The following is a 21,419-nucleotide window of genomic DNA, read 5'->3' as shown; positions in this document are numbered from 1 at the left end:
TGAATGTAAATGTGTTAGCTGACATAGAGGACAGCTACATGCAGTCTGAAAAACCTTTGTTGTCAAGTTTGCAGGTCTATCAGCACGAGACATTCTTACATAGAAGAGTCTGTTAAAGTCTCTAACTCAGTGAAGCATTATTGGTCCAGTCTGTTTGGATAAATATAATAAGTTGATGTATGTCCATTTATTGACACAATTTCTTAAGTGCTTATCCAGTTCAGGATCACAGTGGAGCTGCAGCTGGATATGTTCAGTAAAAAAACCTTACAAAAGTTAACAATAAACCTGCATTTATGTACGTTGTTGTCCACAGGATGAGAAAATCAAACTAGAAGACTGTGGAACATGTTAATAAATGTTTGTGTTTATCCCTGTGTCTTTCACAGGAGGCGCTGGAAGGTTTCCCTAATAGTTCCTGGTGAATCAAAGCAGAACCATAAAGGTTGCTGGATTGCATGATGGCCTTACCCCTGAGCAGTCATCCTGTTAAAGGAGGAACCAGTTAGAAGCTGTTTTCAAAGTAGCTGAGCAGATTTCATCTCAAGTAAGCGATTAACTGTTTGTTCATCTGTTCTGCCACTTAAAGGACATTTAAGGACGTCTTTTGAATGTCCAGTTGAATTTATTCTACTGGCTCTCGTGGTCATTTGTGATTATGGACATATTTTTCATGTTCATCCAGCTATTTAGTAAATTCTATCTATTTAGTAATATCTGTCAGCTATAAAATGTAATATAAGTATAAAAATATCTAAATATCTCCTGCCCTGTTATCGTGTTACATTAGCATTCCTCACATATCAATGAGATTCTGTACAGTACAATCCTACTGACACAGCAGAGGGATAACGACAGCTATTCAACATCGTTACACGACACATTCGAGCTGCATGATGCAGACAAAGTGACTAAATCATCTTTTTTGTGTCTTATTGTCTTCAAACCAGCAGACAAAGCTGATGGCAGAAGATGTCGGAGAAGAACTTCAGGCCATGTACTGAAAAGGTATTTTTTTCTTGTTATCAAAAGACATTTGGAGTGACGGCTTCTACAACTGGTTGTGCTGAAGTAAAGCTTACAGTTTAAGAAATCACAGTGTTGATATTCAGCACAAAGAGAAAAGCTCACTTGTTTGAATTTATTTACAATCATAGTTTTTTATAAATTCTGACTGTAAACAGCTTTTACAGCTTTGATATTGTTTGACACTATATATCAGGTTTAATTTAAAGGTTTCTGTGTCCCAATGAGCCATTTGCACCAGTGTTTCAGTTTAACTGTAACACATTCATTATTTAGTTCCAACATTTCTAAGAGACATAACTGAATGTAAAAATGGCAGCCCTCAGGCCATGGTTAATTGATAGAGATACATAAATTTCATAATGCATGCATATATCCCAGATAATTGTTATTCATCTAGTCATGGCAGACCCACCCCTTCCTCCCAAGTTAACTACAACCCAAAAGAACTAGTGGGGCTATTTACACACTCACAACCAGTGTGGGGTAAAAAGAGCCACCAAAAAGCTGTCAGCCTGCACAGATACAGATGTGCTATAAGAGCTAGAAGCTCTGCTTACGGTGAAACTTTCTAAGCCTAACAGGGGACAGGTACTCCTGCCCAAATAACATGATATAACCCCACATACAGCCCAGCCATAAAATAAACCAAGTCATTTAGTTAAAGACAGCATGGGACCAAATGCATATAACCATCCTGCACCAACCTGGCATTTCTTCCTCCTGACCACTGTCAAGTGTTCAAGATGGCGCCAGTGCTAGGGAGGGACATCCTCCCCTCCCTTCTTTTCCTCCCCATCCCTGGCTACCTCCCTCTTCCCGCTCCAACACACCCACCCACACAGGTAGGGCCTTGGGGTGCGGATGTGTCACCAGGGTGTAGGGGAGGCATTCTCCCCCCTGTCCCCGTCCCCTTCTGGCCACCTGTGCCTCAATTTTATCTCACAACTTAGACATCCACATTACTTACATTCTCATAACACACACACACACATATAGATATATAGATATATAGATATAGATATATAGATATATATATATAGATATATAGATATATATATATATATAGATATATAGATATAGATATAGATATATAGATAGATATATAGGGCCTTGAGGGTGGGCAATTTAACGGCGTCCAGTGGACGGTCTGTGTATTCAAACCTACCTCTGGCGCCGGTGCCCACCTCTCAATTTTAAATCCATGTAGACATTGAGGGTTCTCGGGAGGGGCCGTGCTAACACCTGCTGCTCTCTGGCAGCAGCACCATGCAGGAGGGAGGTATGGGGTCTTCACACACCCCCATTCTCTACTAGCCATCGGGGCGGGGAGGCTGGGAGGAGATGTTGGCTGTCCGATTGAGCCTGGGACGGTCTGCTTGCCTCCACCCCGGGGGGAAGGGTAACATTTCTTGGGTCTGGGTGCCGTTTCCCCTCTGGGGGCGAGGATACCTTGACCCGGGGTATAGAGTATGTTTGGGGAGTCTGATTGTGTGTACATGTCCATTTATGTCTATCCCTACGTTGGGTGAGTGCTGAGTGTTTGTATATGTGTGCATGAGGGTGGGAATGCATGTTTGTGTCTGTGTGTGCCTGTTTGTCTGTGTCTATATGTCAGGTCGGGTCTTAGACTCCACCTCTCTGGGAACTCCCAGGCCCTCCAAAGTGTGGAGGCCTATCTCCCCTCACCACACTCCCTAACGGTGACTGATGACCTCAGGGGTCTGTGCATTGGTGGTTCTTGGTGTCCGGGGCTGGGCGCTCAGGTATGTACCAGCTCACTCCCAGTGGCTACTTGGCGGGGACTGGCGCCTGTTTCTCGGTCAGGCCTCTTCCGGGGCGCGGGGGGCCCTCAGGCCTCGGCCCTCTGGGCCTGCGGCTCGGTTCAATCTGGCACAGCTGGCTGCCGGTAGAGCCGGCGGGCACGCCGGTGCAGCCCCCTCTAGCTTCTGCTCGGTGGCTACTGGGTGACCCCTCGTCTGGGGATCCTCAGCCCTTCCCATGAGGGTGGCACGCATTCAATATTTAGTATTTACTGCTGTTTACACTTAGCTAGATTAATGCGATGGTGTTGTGTTTAGTATGTTACTTTGGTTTTTTTTTGCTTGTTTTCTATTCTTTCTCTCTCAACAGGTGATCCAGGAGATTTTTTTCCCCCTTTCTCACTGTCCCTCTCCCCTTCTGCTTTTCTTTTCCTTCCTCTTTCTTTCTCCCTTTCCTATCCCTCACTCATGTCTGTCCCGTCTGTAACAACTGAAAATAAAATAAAATAAAATAAATAATAAAAACAAAGGTCAATCAAATGGACCAATACTGCAATGCCATGATGATCCATTTGGCAAAATAAATCCATTGGGTATCCTTGTTGGTCTTCAGACAACAATTCTGACGGCTAAAGAATCAAATGGGACAGGCAAAAAAAAAAAAAAAAAGAAGATGGTGCCAGTGTGTACGGCCTGCCGTCTGACTCTGCTTGTATTAGTGTTTTATTTTTACTTTGTTTTAAAACATGCTAACTCTCTGCTTTTATATGATCGCTAAATGCTGCTAGCTTTAAGATCCTCTCAGTTAAAAACTCTGTATTGCAATCGTGGATATCAGGGAACCTTCTCCCAACTGCTACTGTCAGGAGTTCCAGCTTGTCTCCGCTGTGTTCCGGCGCTACCTCAACTGTGAGGGCGCCGTAGACGCCATGGGAAATGCAGTGGCTTATTGGTGAGAATCAAGGCTACCTGGACACGATTTCGAAAAATACCTTACCCTATCCCGACTGGATTCGACCGCATCAACTACTGACACTCTCTGGACGTGGCTTACATTTGCCTGACACGTGTTGTCGGGCTTACGACAATAACCCCGCGCCAGCGTCCCCTCCCGTCTTCGCTCAGGTGGAGTAAACCCTCAGAACCTACGGCCGATAGGTCGGGCACCCGCTTCGGCCGTTGAACCACCGGTACCATTAAGATTAAGTCTTGTTAATGCTCGATCGCTAGCAAATAAAACTTTTATTCTTAAGGACTTCTTTACTGATCGGGGACTGGATCTAATGCTTATAACGGAGACTTGGCAGAGAGTCGGTGAGTCCAGCTGTTTTACTGAACTTTTACCGTCTGACTGTGAATATCTTAATGTGCTGAGGATGTCTGGGCGTGGTGGTGGAATGGCGGCTGTTTTCAGGAAGAAGCTGTCTTGTAAACAACTGTTGGATTATAATATTATTTTATGCCATGTTAGACCCCTAATTAAAGATTGTGAATTATTATGTAGTTTTAGTTTGCATTATTCTCCTGAATTAGAAGAAGGTGATAACTATTACATTTGTTAAACTGATTTGCATTACATTAGACTGCTGATTTATTGTGAATGAATGATATTGTTTCATGATGCATTATACGGCTGAGTTATAAGAAATACTGTTTGCAGAAAGTCATTGCCTTATTTGTCTGGTTAGAAGAGAACAGAGCATGCTGCCCCATCTCAGCAGGAGCAGATAAACAGGGAGCCAAGGTCGTAGCTTAGGCGCTGTGTGAGAGAAAGAATGTGAATGTTTAGGCTTTTATGATTAGGTGGGGGCCAGTAGAGGCTATAAGAGTTTGATCAAGGCTCCACCATTTTGAGATCTGATGCTGTCTGCTGTATGGTGTCCATCTCCCACGCGTGTGTTCATTAAATCATCGTTTGACTCAACCCGGCCGGACCAGTGTTGTTATTTTGGTTTTCCTCTTGTATCCATCCCCAATATTTGAATCCGTAACAGTTTTGGGGGCTCGTCCTGTGGTATTGGGGTGGAAGTTTTGGAGGCTTGGACGGTCCGAGGTGGTCAGACGGGCAGACATTATCCGGCAATCGAACTGAGTGGACAGGCACCTTTATAAAAGAGGTAGGCACAGGCCTGTTGATTTTATCCAAAGTGTGCTGAATTGGACGATAACATTAAATGTCTATTCAGTAAAAGTTGCCGGTGAGTGTCTGTTTTCATTTTGATGAAAAAATCTCATGAGATTTGAAAGTTGAAGTTTATAAGTTACAATACTGGGTTTGAGTCCCAAGATAAAGGAAAATAATACTGGGTTAGAGTCCCAGGTAGTTTGATAGGTAATTGGTCATTTTGTGAGTTAGTCTCCATTGGTCTAAAGATTGCACCTGTGTTGGTCATGTTGTGAGTTAGAGTCTCCATTGTCCATAACGTTGCATCTGCTTCAGTCATACTCTTGTTTTGGAGTGTTGACTGTTGTTTCAAAGTATTATAAATTATCTAAGGACGGCAATAGCCTAGAGGCGCATAGCCCAGAGGTTACGCTCCCTCCTGGCCGCGGACGCGCGACCCTGACCTGTCGGCGAACAGGGTTAGTTCAGTTTGGCTTGACTGTGGGGTACAGGGCATCCTGGAATAAGCTAAGAGTTAGAGTCTCCTTACCGTGTTGAACGGTATCTGCGCTTTTTTGGACACTATAAATTGAGTTAGGGATTTTAGAGATGAGGCCAGATACAGTTAGAGTCTGATACTGGTTAATTGATTACAAAAAAGTTGGACTTTCTTCGGTTGGACCCGTTATATTAAATTTGTCAAAACTGTTAGGCGCTAAAACTTTCAGGCCTGAGAGTGATTGTAAATATAAGACGTCTTTGTAATAAAATAATAGAGTTGGGTGTGAAATGGAGAGAAAGGCTGTGTGTGACGACAGCACGCTGCAGCGCTGCGAGCTATTTTTAGACGGTGTGTGAACATGCAAATCAGTTGGCTGCTGTGAAGGCCACAGAGGACTTCCTGTTTAGCGTGTTATTGAGTTTTATAAATATGATTTGCAAACAATGATACATGCCTGTAATTAAAACGCTGATTTTGCTGATTATAATATTACAAATAAAGTCTTGAATGACTACGGTGAATGTTTGATGTTTGGCTGGGTTTTGATATAGGAGAGACGGCTTTGCAGCTGCTGGGGGTGAGTGACCGGAAATCTGCATGCCCATAAAAGGCAACTGCCTGACTGTGTGAACTATGCACCAAGAGAGAGAGTAAAATCTAGGCAGATGAACCAAATGGATGTTTTCAGAAAAATAGTAAATGAATGTTTTAGTCTCTTAATACAGGTGGATTTCTCTCAACCTGGAAACCTGAGTACAGCGGCAAAAGGATAGATTAACAAAATTGGGACGACAGACAGGCCAAGCTCTGGCTCAAAATTTTACAGCTTGACCTCTCACTTTGTCCTCACCCTAAAAAGAAGCTTAAAGGACATCTTCTCCTCCAGTTATCGGTTACCATCACTGGAAATTTTCAGGCAAGTTTTTCACTGAATTGTTTTTGGCACCATGTGTCCCTGAATCTCACAAGCAAGCTCTAATTCCTGGCTGAAGACATGGAATGCTGTTATTTAAGGTGGGAAATCAAAATTTGGGAAACAAAATTAAAAACACACACAACTAGAGAATTGCCTTGTTTGAGAAAAAGTTAAAATAACCCACCGACAAACGCACACACACGCAATGAATAAACAGCTGACATTCATGAACACGTGAAAAATTTCCAGCAAATTAAAGCAGCGAAACTTAACATACACCTGTTGTTAAATGATAAAGTTTATCCACTACTAACAAATAAACTCTCTGGGTTGCAGGACAACAACTTAACTTCAAAAAGAAAGACACTGGTAAATCACAAACCAGTGATGAAACAACAAATTTAGTGGTTAAAAGAGTCAAATTGTGACATGTTTTCTTCTGATTGATTAATACAAGTGATCACTGAATGAAATAAAATTCCTTTTTTGAGTTATTAAACATGATCTTAAGAATTTTAACATGTACCTGTGTTGTCCTGTCAACTTGGTGGGTTATGAGTTGATTATATAGTGAGAAAAAACAAAAAAAGGGGGGAGAAGGCTGACACAGGGCCTGGCCCCTCTCTGAATAACACAGCCAAAACAACATCATTTTCCTGTTCGTCTGTTTTTGTTTTGTTTTTGTTTTTTCTCTTTATGCTTAATTACAGGCTGCTTTGTTGGCCCGGAAAGCCGAGGCTGACCTGGACTCCTGCTCTCCCTTCTACCATCTTTGATGTGACCCTGACCAAATGCTACAGCAGCTGGACCCACAACAACAACCTGAAAATGTCAACAGTGCTGCAGGAAAGAGATCTCATGCAGCGGAGACGGAGAACGTTAAATCCAAGGCCTGTTTCACTACACGGGGGAGATTTCCAGACAGCTTCAGCTGACAGAGCTGTGACAAGACACCTATTAAGCCCGGATGAAAAGTGAGGCCGAGCAAAAGAATGCTGACCTTAACAACTCTGCATTAAAACTGTGCAGGACAGTGACGGACCAACACGGATGATCGGGCAGCAAAAAGGGCGTGCCAGAGACACGAGGAGTAACTGAGGTCAGGAGGTCAGATTGGACAAAAGCACCAGAAGAACATAAGCTGAAGGCACAGGTGTCGGGGCTCGGTCAGGAGCTGACCTCTGAGAAGAGCTGGACAGCAGAGCTGCAGAAGGCCGTGGAGCAAAGCAAGGAAAACATCAAGAAACTTCAATCTGACGTGTACGGAAAAGACTCTGAGGTTTCTGCCCTCAGTAAGAGCTCAAGGCATCAGAGCAGAAACTGAGCATGGCTCAGGAGGAGCTGGCTGCTAATCGAACCCATCAGTCAGGCTTGGAGTCCCAGATACAGGACTTGAAATCAGGCCGGAGCTTGGTGGAGCAGGAGGTCGCCAAACCTGATGAGAAGCTCCAACACAGGAGCAAACCCTGAAGGAGTTACAGAAGCAAAAGGGTCAAGTTAAGGAGGAGCTGGACAAGGAGATGATGCAGGACACTGGAGAAAAGGACTGACTCAATTGGGGCCAGAACCAGTATGGACAGAACTTTGGGCAGGAGCACCAATGGACGCACACAAACGTCCAAATACAGAATTTGTTACAACAACAAGAAGCCATTGTTTATTGGATAAATGCATTTCATGTCACCCAGAGGGCATTTGTGTAGATTTAGGGGACAGGGTCTAGAGCAGTTTGGTTATGAAAACAATGTCTGTGAGTGATGTCTGTTTATGGCTCAAGGCCTTGACTGAATTGTTTACTGTGCTTCACACAGCCTGATAAGGAGCAGTGGTACAGAGTGAAAATGATGAATTAACGGTGTGAGCCTTATTTCGGAGCGCCACATTTTTGTGATTGAGATTTAATTGAAGGAGGAACATACTGGAAAAAAATAAATAAATTTAAAAAAAAATAAAATAAAATAAAAAAATAAAAAATAAAAAATAAAGAAAAGGGGACCAGCCCTTGGATTTACGTAAGCATCTCACGTGTATTTAACACAATTGCCTCAGGCTTTAAATATCTGTACAAAATTCAACAACTTAATTTGTTCTCATTGACATGACACGATACAATCTAGTAAGAGTGGTTAGTTGCTGAACTCACAGAATTCATAAGACCGCATAAGATTTCAAATTGCAGGAAAATCACTGGAGTTATAAGAGGCAGACAACGACACACACACCACATGCATGCTATTGCTATTTATTGTGGGTTAACCTGTCAAGGGCAAGCACAAAAGAATTCTGCCTCAAATACAGTAAATCATAGCTTCCCTGTATTTCCTACATTGTTGGCATGCTGGTTAGTGCTGTTGCTCCACAGTAAGAAGGTCCTGGGTGCAAGTCCACAGTCTGGCTAGTTTGCAGTGGTTTCTCTCTGGGTATTCTGGTTTCCTGCCACAGTGAAAAGTCATGCAGCTGTTAGAGCTAGGTTAATTGATGATTCTAAATTATCTGTGAATGTAAGTGTAAATGGTTGTTTGTTTCTAGGTGATAGACTGGTGACCTGTCCGGGGTGCACCCTGCCTCATAACCTATCACTTCAGGGTTATTTCCCAGCCCTCCTGTAATCAGGATAAAGATAGGAGGATGGTAGTTGTTGTAGACCCATTCAATTTTTATGGTAACCAGAATCTAGACTTTGTTGAACCGTATGCAATATGAAGACAACATGTAGTATTTAAGGGACCAAGTAGAATTTGGATAAAAGTTGTTGAATAGTGTTGAAATAAAATGACAGAATTGTGAAGGATTAAAATATTCCAGGAGCTCAACTTACTCCATCTGAACATGTTTCAATCGTGTTTTATGAACACAAAATGCACAGGTTTACTGAATATGAAAAGGTTGTGTTGATTTAACTCAGTTGTTTAAGTTTCTGCCAAAGCAAAACATTTGTGTGCAACCAGTGTCCACTATTGAATCAAGTAAATCCAACATATTTTTTGTCAGTGCAAAAAGAAGTTACGGTACCTGTATGCTTACACAATATTGTCCCGGGACGGAGAAAAACTTTCTGGTGAAGTTTTGGTTGATTTTTGGGTTTTGCTTAACGCTAGGTTGATTTTATCAGTGAGGTTTGGATTGTTTTCTTTCTCTAAGAGAGAGAAAGATGGTTTTATGTTTGACATGTTTCTAACCGGCCCCAGTATTTGTTATTATATGAGTATTTTATTGGTTACGTTTGTTTTTGCTTTTGTTACAGTGCACTGAAATAAGAACATCTAAGAGGAGTGATCCACCGGTGGTGATATTTTGGTATTTTGTGAGTTCCTGATTTAACAAATCAGCTCTTTAATCCAGGCCTGAGAGATTCAACTTTAAAGCGCTATAAAATATTCTTACTAGAAACAGTCGCAAAGTGTTTTTCTCCATGATTATAATGGGCTTGGGAGAAATTCACTTATATGGGACATAGATCACATGAGAAGTCCTGAGGCTAAAAGGATTACAGCGAGTCAATCCAGACCAAAAAAAAAGGAACTGTTTTCCTTTAAAATGATGACGTCATCTTGCTGGTGATGGAGGCTCGAATAGGTTGCGCGTGAGACTCCATTTTCAGCAATATCTGGTATGAATGTGTGTGAAAGTATGCATGTGACTGGACTGTGATGGACTGACGACTAAAAGTTTTAACTGACTTGATACTGAGACAAAAGCGGTACCGACTTTAGGATTAGTAAATGTCCACAAACAATTCACCCAGCTTGTAAAAGAAGGGTGGATGTTTTGTTTTGCTTTGTTTTGTTTTTGCAGGAACAGAAGGATGACAGAGACTAAAGGGGGAGGCTGTAGCTTCACATGAGTGTGAACTGCAGACTTAACCCTTTGGTTGCTAAATTTGAGTTACTGATGTTTGCATTAAGAAAATTGTGTTTTATTAGCTGTGTTTCGATTAATGTATCACATTATATTGTTGGGAATGTTAAATGATAAAGTGAAGAAAAGCTTTGATTTCACTCATGACTGAACATGTTATTATTAACCATAGCAGGCCACTGTAAAAAGTCAATTAACTTTTATAGAGGAAAAAAAAGCCAAAAAACTCTATTGATGTCTATGAATAACAGGGGAATGATAGACTTGTCACATTCAAAATAGAGTTATGTAATGACAAACACTGGTCCATGTCATTTAGGTTCTCCATTGAAATACTCAATAATTTAGAAAAGTAAGATAGAACCGACAGGGGCATGTGCTGAGATGTGGTGCTGCACAAGAACAAGAGCAAAATAAAGAAAAATTATTGTGTTTAGCTTTGATAAATTCAAATTAAAATGTACCATTACACTCAGAGGATCAATATGAAATTCAATATATGCTAATTTTGTATGAAGTACATGACTGATAACTGTTCTGTCCTGAGCTTTTGTTTTTACAGCACCCACTTGACCACACCAACAGTTTCTCGCCACCAAAAGGGGGACACATGTTAGAATTATAAATGGCTGATTTGTTTTTGATGTCTTTTATTAGAATGAGTGGTTTTAATCATTTTCATACATACCTTGCAAATGTGCTTATAATGAGTTGGCACTCTGTCTTTTGAAGGTTATAAGCTTCGTTCGGCGATAGTCCGGATTGATAAAGTGTAGGAAATGCCAGTGCACCGGGCTAAATGCAAACACGCTTACACACACATACACTAAATTAGGATAAGTCCTTGGGACATTCTGAATATTCTACACTTATTCTGAACCACCAAAAGATCAGTAGACAGCAACATTAGATTGTTAGAGCTAGGAAGAGAGGTGTTTTGGTTTTCTGTCTCTTACAGAGAAAGGAACAGACACCAGACGAGGTCACAGATATACAAGGATCCTTCGCAGCAGAGACAGACACGGTGACTGCTGAAACATCAACTGGGTTCAAGTGTCATGGCATCTTGGGCTCCAGCTAGTTACCTCAAAAGGATGGATCCCATAAACACAGCAATAACCATGAAAGGGTTGGCGGAAATCCAGGAACACCAGACCAACGAGGTTCGAGAGGCTCTTGGTCGAAAGGGGGTCACGTTCCTGTTCCTTTTTCTGGGGAACACAGCTGGGACCCCAGAATACACAGATCATTGTTTGAAATCGGGGCAGAATAATCCCCTGATCTGTGCAACGACTGAAGGGTTGTCTAACCCCTGAGGTTGAAGAAAGAAGAGCAGAGGATCACCCGACTGGAAGACACTGGTGCCTACAGCAATAAAATAAAGGCTAAAAGCTCCTCGGACAGAGTGTTCTAGTCTGAGTACGTTTGAAAGGTATAAGGTAGCACGGAAATAAAGCTGTGGGAGAACTGGGGAGTGATGGGAGTATCATCTGTACCTACTATTGTTGTTGTAATAATAGTTTTTCTTGCATCTGAACTGCGCAAACACAGAGGTCATCTCACATATGGTTCACCCAACAGGGGGACAAAGGGCCTCAGGAGTAAGAAGAACTGAACCCAGCAACACTGGATTGCAGGGTGTAAGTGAGCTCTTTAAGTTTAAAGAGCTCATCAGGGGGAATTGTCGGATTGTAATATTATTTTATGCCATGTTAGACCCCTAATTAAAGATTGTGAATTATTATGTAGTTTTAGTTTGCATTATTCTCCTGAATTAGAAGAAGGTGATAACTATTACATTTGTTAAACTGATCTGCATTACTTTAGACTGTTGCTTTATTGTGAATGAATGATATTGTTTTATGATGCATTATACTGCTGAGTTATAAGAAATACTGTTCACAGAAAGTCATCGCCTTATTTGTCTGGTTAGAAGAGAACAGAGCATACTGCCCCATCTCAGCAGGAGCAGATAAACAGGGAGCCAAGGTCGTAGCTTAGGCGCTGTGTGAGAGAAAGAATGTGAATGTTTAGGCTTTTATGATGAGGTGGGGGCCACCAGAGGCTATAAGAGTTTGATCAAGGCTCCACCATTTTGAGATCTGATGCTGTCTGCTGTATGGTGTCCATCTCCCACGCTTGTGTTCATTAAATCATCGTTTGACTCAACCCGGCCGGACCAGTGTTGTTATTTTGGTTTTCCTCTTGTATCCATCCCCAATATTTGAATCCGTAACACAACTCTTAACTCACTCGTATTCTAGTTTTGAACTTCTGACATTTGAACTGGGGCATCCCCGCCTGACACTCGTTGCAGCTGTATACAGGCCTCCAAAATATCACAAGGATTTTATCCAAGACTTTTCAAACTTCATAGCTGGAACTGTGCCAAACTACGATCGAATCTTAATCGTTGGAGATTTTAATATTCATGTGTGTTGCCTCTCCAATTCACTGGCCGGAGACTTTTTAAGTTTGATAGACTCCTTCAGTCTTGCTCAACTTGTGTCTGGGCCAACCCAGAAACAGGGTCATACATTGGATCTTGTGCTGTGTTTAGAATGCATTTTACATTTAGGCTGTTGCTGTTTAATTTTTTACATTGTTACTGTGTTATGTCATGAATAAAGTTCACCTGCTGGATCATGGATCAGCTGGACAATACAGTCAAAGACAGACTTCATTCATCATATGTAGGAATCCTAGTTGGATTTTTGTTTTCACTCATATTTTTGAACCAAATATTGAAAACAATTCTGACAGACTGGATACCTGGTCAGATGTACATTACCTTGTACTCAAGCATCCCAGGACAGAGCCCTGCCCCACCATGAGCCTGGGTGGATACGTGGTTATAATATAAAAGGACAGATACTGAATATGAATATTTCATGAAAATTGAATTATAATACAAATTAGTAATAAGGGTTTCTCTGCGCCCTTATCTACCCCATACTCAAAGAGCTGCGGGCAGAGAGGGTGACAGGAGAGGATGGCACTGAAGAGAAGATGCTCGGTTTCTGGAGCCTCCTGGTCCTGTCAGTATTAGTAGGATGCATCTGCTGTGTCTTCTCGTGGATGCTCACCTACATTGACTCGATTTCCCAACACTGCAGACAGTGGCCCACGTCAGAGACGTTTAATATTGATTACATATGTCTGAGTTGCTAACCCTAACCCTAGCTCAACAGACCACAATGCCCTGTCGGTATTATTACATGCTGTGAACATAAGTGGCTTTGATCACAGTTTATGTTGTAAAAGAGAAGGAATGTTGAAAAAAGATCAACATTGTGATATCATTTCTTCCAAACTGACCAGAAACATGCTTGTTAGACTCTCACAGCAAAGGATCAGACTCACTGTGCATGACAGCTCAGGCCAATGATGTCTGTTAGATTGTCAGTTGTTTAGTGCTTCTGTACACTTAGGGTCACCGTTATACATTTCAGTATAATTAATATGCAGAAAACACTAAAAGTTGATTGTCTTCCAATATTCTAACATAATTAAAAAAAACTTTAAGTTTGTAAGTACATATTGTTACAGTCCTAATGCCAATATGATTCTTCATAACTCCTGCTTTGAAATACTGAACTTTAAAATTTACCTGATGAAAGATAATTTACAGTGGCACTCTGTCAGGATCATTCTGACTATAAGATCACTGTATTAATCTGAATCCTTCTGAAATGTGCTGTGAATGAATGCTGATGCAACTCACTGTGGGAAAGCTGTTAATAAAATGAATCTGTGACACATGCAACACATTCACAGAGGAAGAGGACACAAAGGGAGGACACGCAGAGGCTGTGTTAAAGTCAGAAATCCAAATCTTTAGTCAAAAACAGGCGGCGGTTACAAACAGGAAGACAAGCAGTCCATCAAACAGTCTACAGGGTCAGACATACAGAGAATTCAAACAGCAGTAAAAAATAACTGGACACTGAAAAACTTAAAGCAATGTGTGACGCAATAAAAGGAAGCAGCGCAGTATATTCACTGAATTATCATCAATTACAAAAGAGAAAAAGAGAAAAGGAGAAAAACTATGATTTCTAAGAAAATAAACCTTGATGGAAACATACAGAATGTAAACTGTGTGAGTTTGGTGAACTTTGTTAGTAACAAATGAGGTAAAAACCCAAAACAGACAAAACACATAAAGAGGCTCTCAGTATTGATTAATAATTAGAAAGCATCTAAACATTCTGGTCATGGATTTTTACAGTCTTAGTTCCGCTCGCTGTCATCATTATAATCATCATAATCAATGGGTCCTGAGGTGGGCGGGACTGTCTCTGATGATGTCACAGTGAAGGAACAGCATCTGGCACGTGTTGCTGAAACATCCCAGTACACTGGTGTAGTTTCCTCTCCAGCTGTTTGACATGTGACACTTCAACATTAAGGGGAAGAAGAAGAAACAGTGTTAGGTCAGGTGACCACATGGTTTCTAAAGTAACTGACAGGAAGTAACCAGGCCATTGGAAATGGATGGCATGTGTTTAGAGTTACTGTAGTTGGGTAACTCTACTTACCAAAAGCAGAAGCACAGATGAAGGATCAGATGCTGAATGTTGCAGGAACATGCTCATGTGTGGTGATCATTCAGTGCTGCTCCAGCAGGTTAGACAGTCCAAGACTGATATGCTGCCCATCTGAGAGTTTGAAAACACACATGCAAAGATTTATTTTGTATTACAGTCAAAGTTGGATGTTCATTTCTGTCCTTTAAAAATGTTTGTGTATTTGAAAGCACTAACATTTAAGGACGACTTGGATTGTCTCCTTTAAAGGGGAGACAAGTGTATCCACTGATCCACGTCACTTTACCTGGATGATGACTCCTCTCTCCCTCACTCAGAAACACTCCTAATATAACCAAGCAAATAAATAATATTGAAGATTTACTTACATCATTACAAAAACAGCAAAAACATCTCCCTTTGATTCCATTTCTCCATTCCTACTGAACACCAGGCAACAAATATCTCAATAAATCACAGTAAAATGTAAAGCACATATTTTCTCTGCTTTGTCTAACCTCTGCAGAGCCTCTGTCAAGAAAAACATATCTGTAAGCATAAAACAAATATACATTTCATAACACGTTACTGGAAAAACCTCGGTCAGTTGATTTTCTCTGTGCAGTGCAGACGAGCATCAGTCAGCAAGTCAAGGTGGTAAGATGGACTGGTGTCCTTTGTGACTCTGCTGGTTCTTCTGAGGAAACACCATGGTGGGTACCATTTAATCACACTTCTTCCTGAGCTTTGCTTCATCACAAGACCAAAGGTGGCATCCCGTGTCAGAAACATTTGAAGAAACATCATGGAGAAGAAACATTTACGCGCCTCCTGGTTTTGTTTTCTGATCCTGCAAAAAGACTGAGGACAACAAAGCCCAGAGAACACGAGATACACAACATCCAACATTCAGAGTCAACAGCCTCCATAAATGAAGAGCACCAGGTTGGTTCAGTTATAGTAGATATAAGCATACTTCACATTACTGGGTATGAATAATAATGAGGAGGTAAACTTTGAAGATGCAGAGCATGATGTCCCATCATCAGACTGTAAACAAACATCCACCAGGCTTCTTTGTTGGCAGAGGTGATGATTCTCCTATCAGGGATCAGTAGAGTGTATTAACCTGTGGTATAAGCAGCAGTCACTGAAATATTACTGTTTCAGATAAGAAATCTAGCACATAAAAGCCAGGGTGGGAGGGATCTCTGCAAACTGACTTACCTCTGCAAGTGTGAAGCTCAACAAAAATCTGACTCTCCAGTCACAGACAAACAAAAAACTCCAGCTGGGAGATAGAAAACGCTGTCTGGGTCTTGCTGGATGTTGCTGGTCAGAGTCCCACATTAGCAGAGTGCTTCTTGGTCCCACTGATCCATGTGGACAGTGATTGTGGAGAACTGTTCTGGAAAACAGAAAAGAGAATTAAAATAACAAAAAGCCAAACAGGATTTCCACAAAGACTCTCTAGGAATCAGCAATCAGAAAATCATTGATTCATATTACAATTAAATATGAACAGGTTCCTTAAATGTACGCAGTTGAGATCTGATTTAATTTCATTTCCTTCACACAGCACATTTGTCCAGGCTGACAGGTAAACATAGAATTAATCTCAGGTAACTTGACTCATAGTAGAGATTCAGTAAGAAAGATTGCAGGCTCTAATATTATTACCACACAATCCAAGGACACACCAACAGCTCAGATTTCTAGAACTATTTAAACAAATGTCTTCTGAATATTCAATTCAGGATCACAGTGGGAGGGTGGGGGGTGTCGTGGAATTTTGTAAATAAAGTCTGCAACACAGAAAGAGCTGTGATCAAGCTATTTATTACTGCGCACAGGAGAGCCAACACACATCAAACATCACAGTTCAGTCATGTCAGCTCTGCCACAGAAGTGGTGCTCCTACTCCTACTACTTTATGCATTCCAAGGAAGAGGGAGGAAGTTACAAACTGATCCTACCACACTTCACGTGTCTCGCTATGAAACCTAACAGATCAATGGTTACGCTGTTTTGTGCCCTTGGCCTTATCAGCACCTGTAAAGGGAGTTGTTTTCTCAAACTGCTGAAGTAAGTTCATCTAGTTTTAGAAACTTTCACTGAACAGTCTATAACAGTGCCACAACTAAGCATATGCATAAGCACTTAAATACTTTAAATGAGAATAACAGAAAATTTCTATTACATGAGCTAGAGCCTTTCCCAGTAGTCATAGGTAGAGCACACCTGGACAGGTACCAGTGTACCACAGAGACAGACATCAGAGTAACAAGTCTATTTAAAATTAATGTAAGTTTGCTGCAGCTGTATGTATGAACATGTGTTTCTGTGCTCACAGCCCACCTCTCAGGAACATGGAGTTGGTTGGCACGGTGGTTAGCACTGTTGCAAAACAGCAAGAAGGTCCTGAGTTCAATTCCACTATCAGGCCGGGGTCTTTCTGTGTGGAGTTTGCATGTTCTACCCGTGTTTGCGTGGGTTCTTTCTGATACTCCGGCTTCCTCCCACAGTCCAAAGGTTGATTGATTAATCTAAATTGCCCATAGGTGTGAATGTGAGCGCGAATGGTTGTCTGTCTCTGTGTGTTAGCCCTGCGGCAAATTGGTGACCTGTCCAGGGTGTACCCCGCCTCTCGCCCTATGACAGCTGGGATAGGCTCCATCACCCTCCGTGACCCTGAAAAGGATAAGCGAAGCGAATAGATGGATGGATAGTTTAGTACTTCATAGTTCAGCTCTTGTGTCACGGACCCGGTTCCGGGGACTCGGGGTCCGTGAACGGTGTGAACCTTTATTATTATTATTATTATTGGGTGTATGTTTGCTGCACTGTGCTCTTGTTTTTCCATGCTGGTGTGTGTACGTGTGTGTCTGCGGGTGTGGCTGGAGAATGAAGGATGAAGGACAGCCACCTGCAGGCCTGATGGGTGTGGCCCTGCCAGCTGCTGGTCACGCCTAGGTTTCCACACACCTGCTTCTGATCAGGCTCGTCGGGGGAGCTACTTAACAGAGCGATGGAGCTTCCTCCGGCGCAGGATTGTTGAGTTAGACTCCATGTCAGTGTCTCAAGGACTGTTAAGTGTATGCCTGCTGGAGTGGTGCCTTAACGGCTGCGTCATTTGGTTTTTCCTCAGGAGAGCGGAACACGGGACTGCAGGACGCACGGGGTGTGCGTAGGCACAGGAGCAGAGAGCACGGAATACCAGCACTTGGGAGAAGGCACGACACAGGAGTTGAGGGAGCACTCGGAAGACTTATTGTGTGGTGTATATTTACCCCCACTGTAAATAAATGCACTGTTCATTGCACTAAGTCCAGCATTTGGGTCCTTTCTCCAACATTCCCCATGGCTTGCCCTGGCAAACCGTGACATCTTGTGTCCCACTTGGATATTGAATCTTGTAACTCTGAGTCTCTTGCTTGCCATAGTGTGTTGCGAACTCCCCCGAATGAAAGATGACACTTTACTGATGACATTTTGAAGGTTTAATGGCAGTAAACCATCAATCTCACCGTAAGAGCTGGGGATGTATACATAGAAACAGCGTGTAAGCAAAAAAAATTCACACTCTTACAATCGTAAACCTTATAACATAAAGTTCGTTTCAACGTAACATTTAACAAATGTAGCGACTGTCAGGAAAACATCTAAACATGTCCTTATTTATATCATAACGATACTGTAGGAGCCATATGAGTTGTTCCTTTTTTGATTAAGTGCGTTGGTTTAAATGGACTCACTGTATTGGTGCACGGGTGTGGGGCATGTCTCATGGGTGTGGTAGGTGATAAATGTGGTTGCACTTACCTGTTCACAGCACCTGATGTTGATGAGCAGAAAGGTAGGGTGAGCATGAGGCAAAACTTTCTGTTGACCGCAGCTTGAATGATTTTGATGTATTTTAACTGTAACTTGATGGTTTTTGTATATTTATGCACTAATTGATGCCATAGGCCAAGTTGTAAGTTGGCATTGTAATTAGTGCAGTTATTGGTGAGTTGCAGTTATTTGTTTGTGCAGTCTGTGCATTTCTTTAATAGTTAATCCCAGGCACTGATTTGTATATTGGACAGTTGTATGTGGAATAAAAGGAGCAAATGGTACAGAAGTGTATTTTATGTGTTTATTCTTGCGCGTCATCTGTGTCCTCATGTTTAGCCTGCCGCGGCCGTTGGTTGGTTGAGCCGCAATACATACCTTGTGCCTCTATCAAGGGGGTTGCTAATGACAAAATAAGTCTCAATAGGCTCCGTTAAGCCATCACATTTCAAAACTCCAAATCGTCAAATCAAAATAAAAGCTTCTACACCCGAACAGGAAGTTGGTAGTAGAAAACAGCGATGAGTGCCAAAATAAGGTGCAAGGAACTAAATAGAGACATTCAGGGTTGTTTACACTGTGGGTTAATTTTCAATTTCTTAGTCCCCTGAGTTTGTAGCATCGCGTGTTAGTGTATGGGTTTGAGCAATTCCAGAGGGTAGATTCATTTGCCTCTCACCTTTAGTTCATATTTAGTGATTTTGCCAAAATAAAATCTTGTTTTACACTGTTCCTCCAAGCCTCTGTGTGGTGTCTACATCTGAGTCCTCTTGTGTTGGCTGCCCGGTCGTGACAGAACCTGAGCTTGTCTGATGTTCATGCTGATGAATATGGTTACACCGACACATATTTCCTTTCAATTTGGTTTTCAACTTGTTTTCTGTCTTCTTCTTTTTTTTTTTTTTAATTTAATTAACTGATTTTAATTCTCAAATTTTGCCACCTAATTCAGTTTTTTCCAAAGATGGCAAGAAGAAAGCACGTGGCACAGTAACAGTATCTTTAGTAGTAGCTCGAGACCTGATGGTAAGTGTGTCTTTCTGAGATTTACTGATAGAAACCTTTGCAGAGAGAACAACAGTATGAACAGTCTTCTCACAGGTACTGATAAAGAAACAAATATAGAGTTTCTCTTAATTCTGCTTCAGTTTGTTTTCTGTAATCTTGAACTTCACATGTTGTTAATAATAATAATAATGGATTGGATTTATATAGCGCTTTTCAAGGCACCCAAAGCGCTTTACAATACCACTATTCATTCACTCTCATATTCACACACTGGTGGAGGCAAGCTACGGTTGTAGCCACAGCTGCCCTGGGGCAGAGTGACAGAAGCGAGGCTGCCATATCACGCCATCGGCCCCTCTGGCCAACACCAGTAGGCGGTAGGTGAAGTGTCTTGCCCAAGTACACAACGACCAGGGAAGAAAGCTCGGGGATCGAACCAGCGACCTTCCGGTTACATCTAATCAAACCTGAGCCACAGTCACCCCACATGTTAAGTTTAAAGATGGTGAGCTTAAGTTGCCAGAAAATAATACAGGCTAAGTGTGTACCTGTGTTAGTGTTTTAACTGAGGAAGCTCAACAAAGCCAGTCCTTCTTTGTATTAATTGACTTGACAAAACCAACAAACCCAGGTGAGAGATAAAGGGTATCACAACAGTGGTTATCTGTTTTCTCTTATTTTGATCTAATACAGGAGGCATGTTATTCGCAATAACCTACAAATATGACTGATTGGTGTTCTAGTTTGAGCCCTGCTAGCTCAATCAACAAAATGCAGTGAATGAACAAAAGAGAACTCTAAATCAAATCAATACTTGGTGTGAACACACTTTGCCTTCAAAACAGCATCAAGTCTTCTAGGTGCACTTGCACACAGTTTTTGAAGGAACTCGGCTGGTGGGTTGTTCTAAACATTTTGGAGAACTAAGCACAGATCTTCTGTGGATGTAGGCTTCCTCACATCCTTCTCTCTCTTCATGTGATCCCAGACAAACTTGATGTGCTCTGTGGGGGCTGTACAATCACTTCCAATACTTCTTGTTCTTCTTTACACTGAAGATAGTTCTTAACGACTGTTCTTACCTGCAGAAAAAAATGTTGGTGCAAGAAGAACAGAGAACAAAATATGAGCTCCAGATTATAATCTATATTGACTAATCAAAGTGAGCTTAAGGTTCTGTATAATTAGTGTTTATTAGTGATGTCCTTTGGTGTATTGCAGTCCTTAGGATTAAGTTTTACTTCAGTGCAGTTCAGTGATTGATGGAGGGAATTTTATTGTAGTCACAGAGATCCTTAACAGGGAGGAGAAAAAGAGTTACACTGGATCACAACAATAAATTCTAAGAAAACAAGATGTATTTAATTTTATCCAATCAAAACCATCTTTATTCATAAAGCACTTTAAAATACCCAGCACGGGACCAATAGAATAAAACAAAATCGTAAAAAACATCAAAATTAAAAAAGCCCTATATTTAAAACAAGATAAAACAGCATAGAATCAAATAATAATAAACAAACAAACAAAAACAGAAGAGGTCTGTCTTATCTCTAAAGGCAGATTGTGGTGCTGCTACAGCACAAGAACAATCTCCTCTATGTTCATGCTCAGTTCTGATTACATTAAGGGACAGTCATCAGCTGGCATCTAAATACACATTTAGGGCGACCAAAAACCATCACCTCAGTCTTTTTGTCATTGAACAGATTTATCCAGAGGAGAGATGCATCAGTACAAACGATTTCATCCTTTAAACCTAAACTCTGTGAACAGCTGACTGTTCGATGTACTAAAGAATAGAAAACATTATTTCCCATCAGACCATGAGCAACATTCAGGCATGTAACACAGTAACACTTTTATTTTTTACATATTC

The 21,419-nt window shown here is 41.5% G+C and overlaps 1 protein-coding gene and 3 long non-coding RNA genes across 6 annotated transcripts in view; 2 read left to right on the top strand and 2 right to left on the bottom strand.

Annotated features, from left to right (window-relative positions):
* LOC146521260 (polymeric immunoglobulin receptor-like) overlaps window positions 1–21,419 on the bottom strand; it is a 525,395-nt gene that overhangs the window by 249,068 nt on the left and 254,908 nt on the right. The window lies entirely within an intron of this gene.
* The window catches only part of LOC146521270 (uncharacterized), a 244,406-nt gene that overhangs the window by 148,426 nt on the left and 74,561 nt on the right, over window positions 1–21,419 (top strand). The gene's annotated exons all lie outside the window — the stretch shown is intronic.
* Window positions 13,652–17,027, bottom strand: LOC146521275 (uncharacterized). Of its 3 annotated transcripts, XR_014873386.1 has the most exons (4): window positions 15,926–17,002; window positions 15,297–15,827; window positions 14,936–15,044; window positions 14,711–14,830 (listed from the first exon to the last, which is right to left on the bottom strand). It is a non-coding gene; the product is annotated as an uncharacterized LOC146521275 (long non-coding RNA). The 3 variants fall into 3 exon arrangements; XR_014873387.1 differs by having other exon boundaries at window positions 13,652–14,830; window positions 15,006–15,044; window positions 15,297–17,027; XR_014873385.1 differs by having other exon boundaries at window positions 13,660–14,830; window positions 15,297–17,026.
* On the top strand, window positions 17,613–17,951 carry LOC146521274 (uncharacterized). The gene is made up of 2 exons (XR_014873414.1): window positions 17,613–17,768; window positions 17,847–17,951. It is a non-coding gene; the product is annotated as an uncharacterized LOC146521274 (long non-coding RNA).

Source organism: Neolamprologus multifasciatus, chromosome 3 (assembly GCF_963576455.1).
Source record: "Neolamprologus multifasciatus chromosome 3, fNeoMul1.2, whole genome shotgun sequence".
In the NCBI taxonomy this organism is placed as follows: Eukaryota; Metazoa; Chordata; class Actinopteri; order Cichliformes; family Cichlidae; genus Neolamprologus; species Neolamprologus multifasciatus.
The sequence above is the reverse complement of the archived record's forward strand: the minus strand, read 5'-3'. Positions and strand labels throughout refer to the sequence as shown.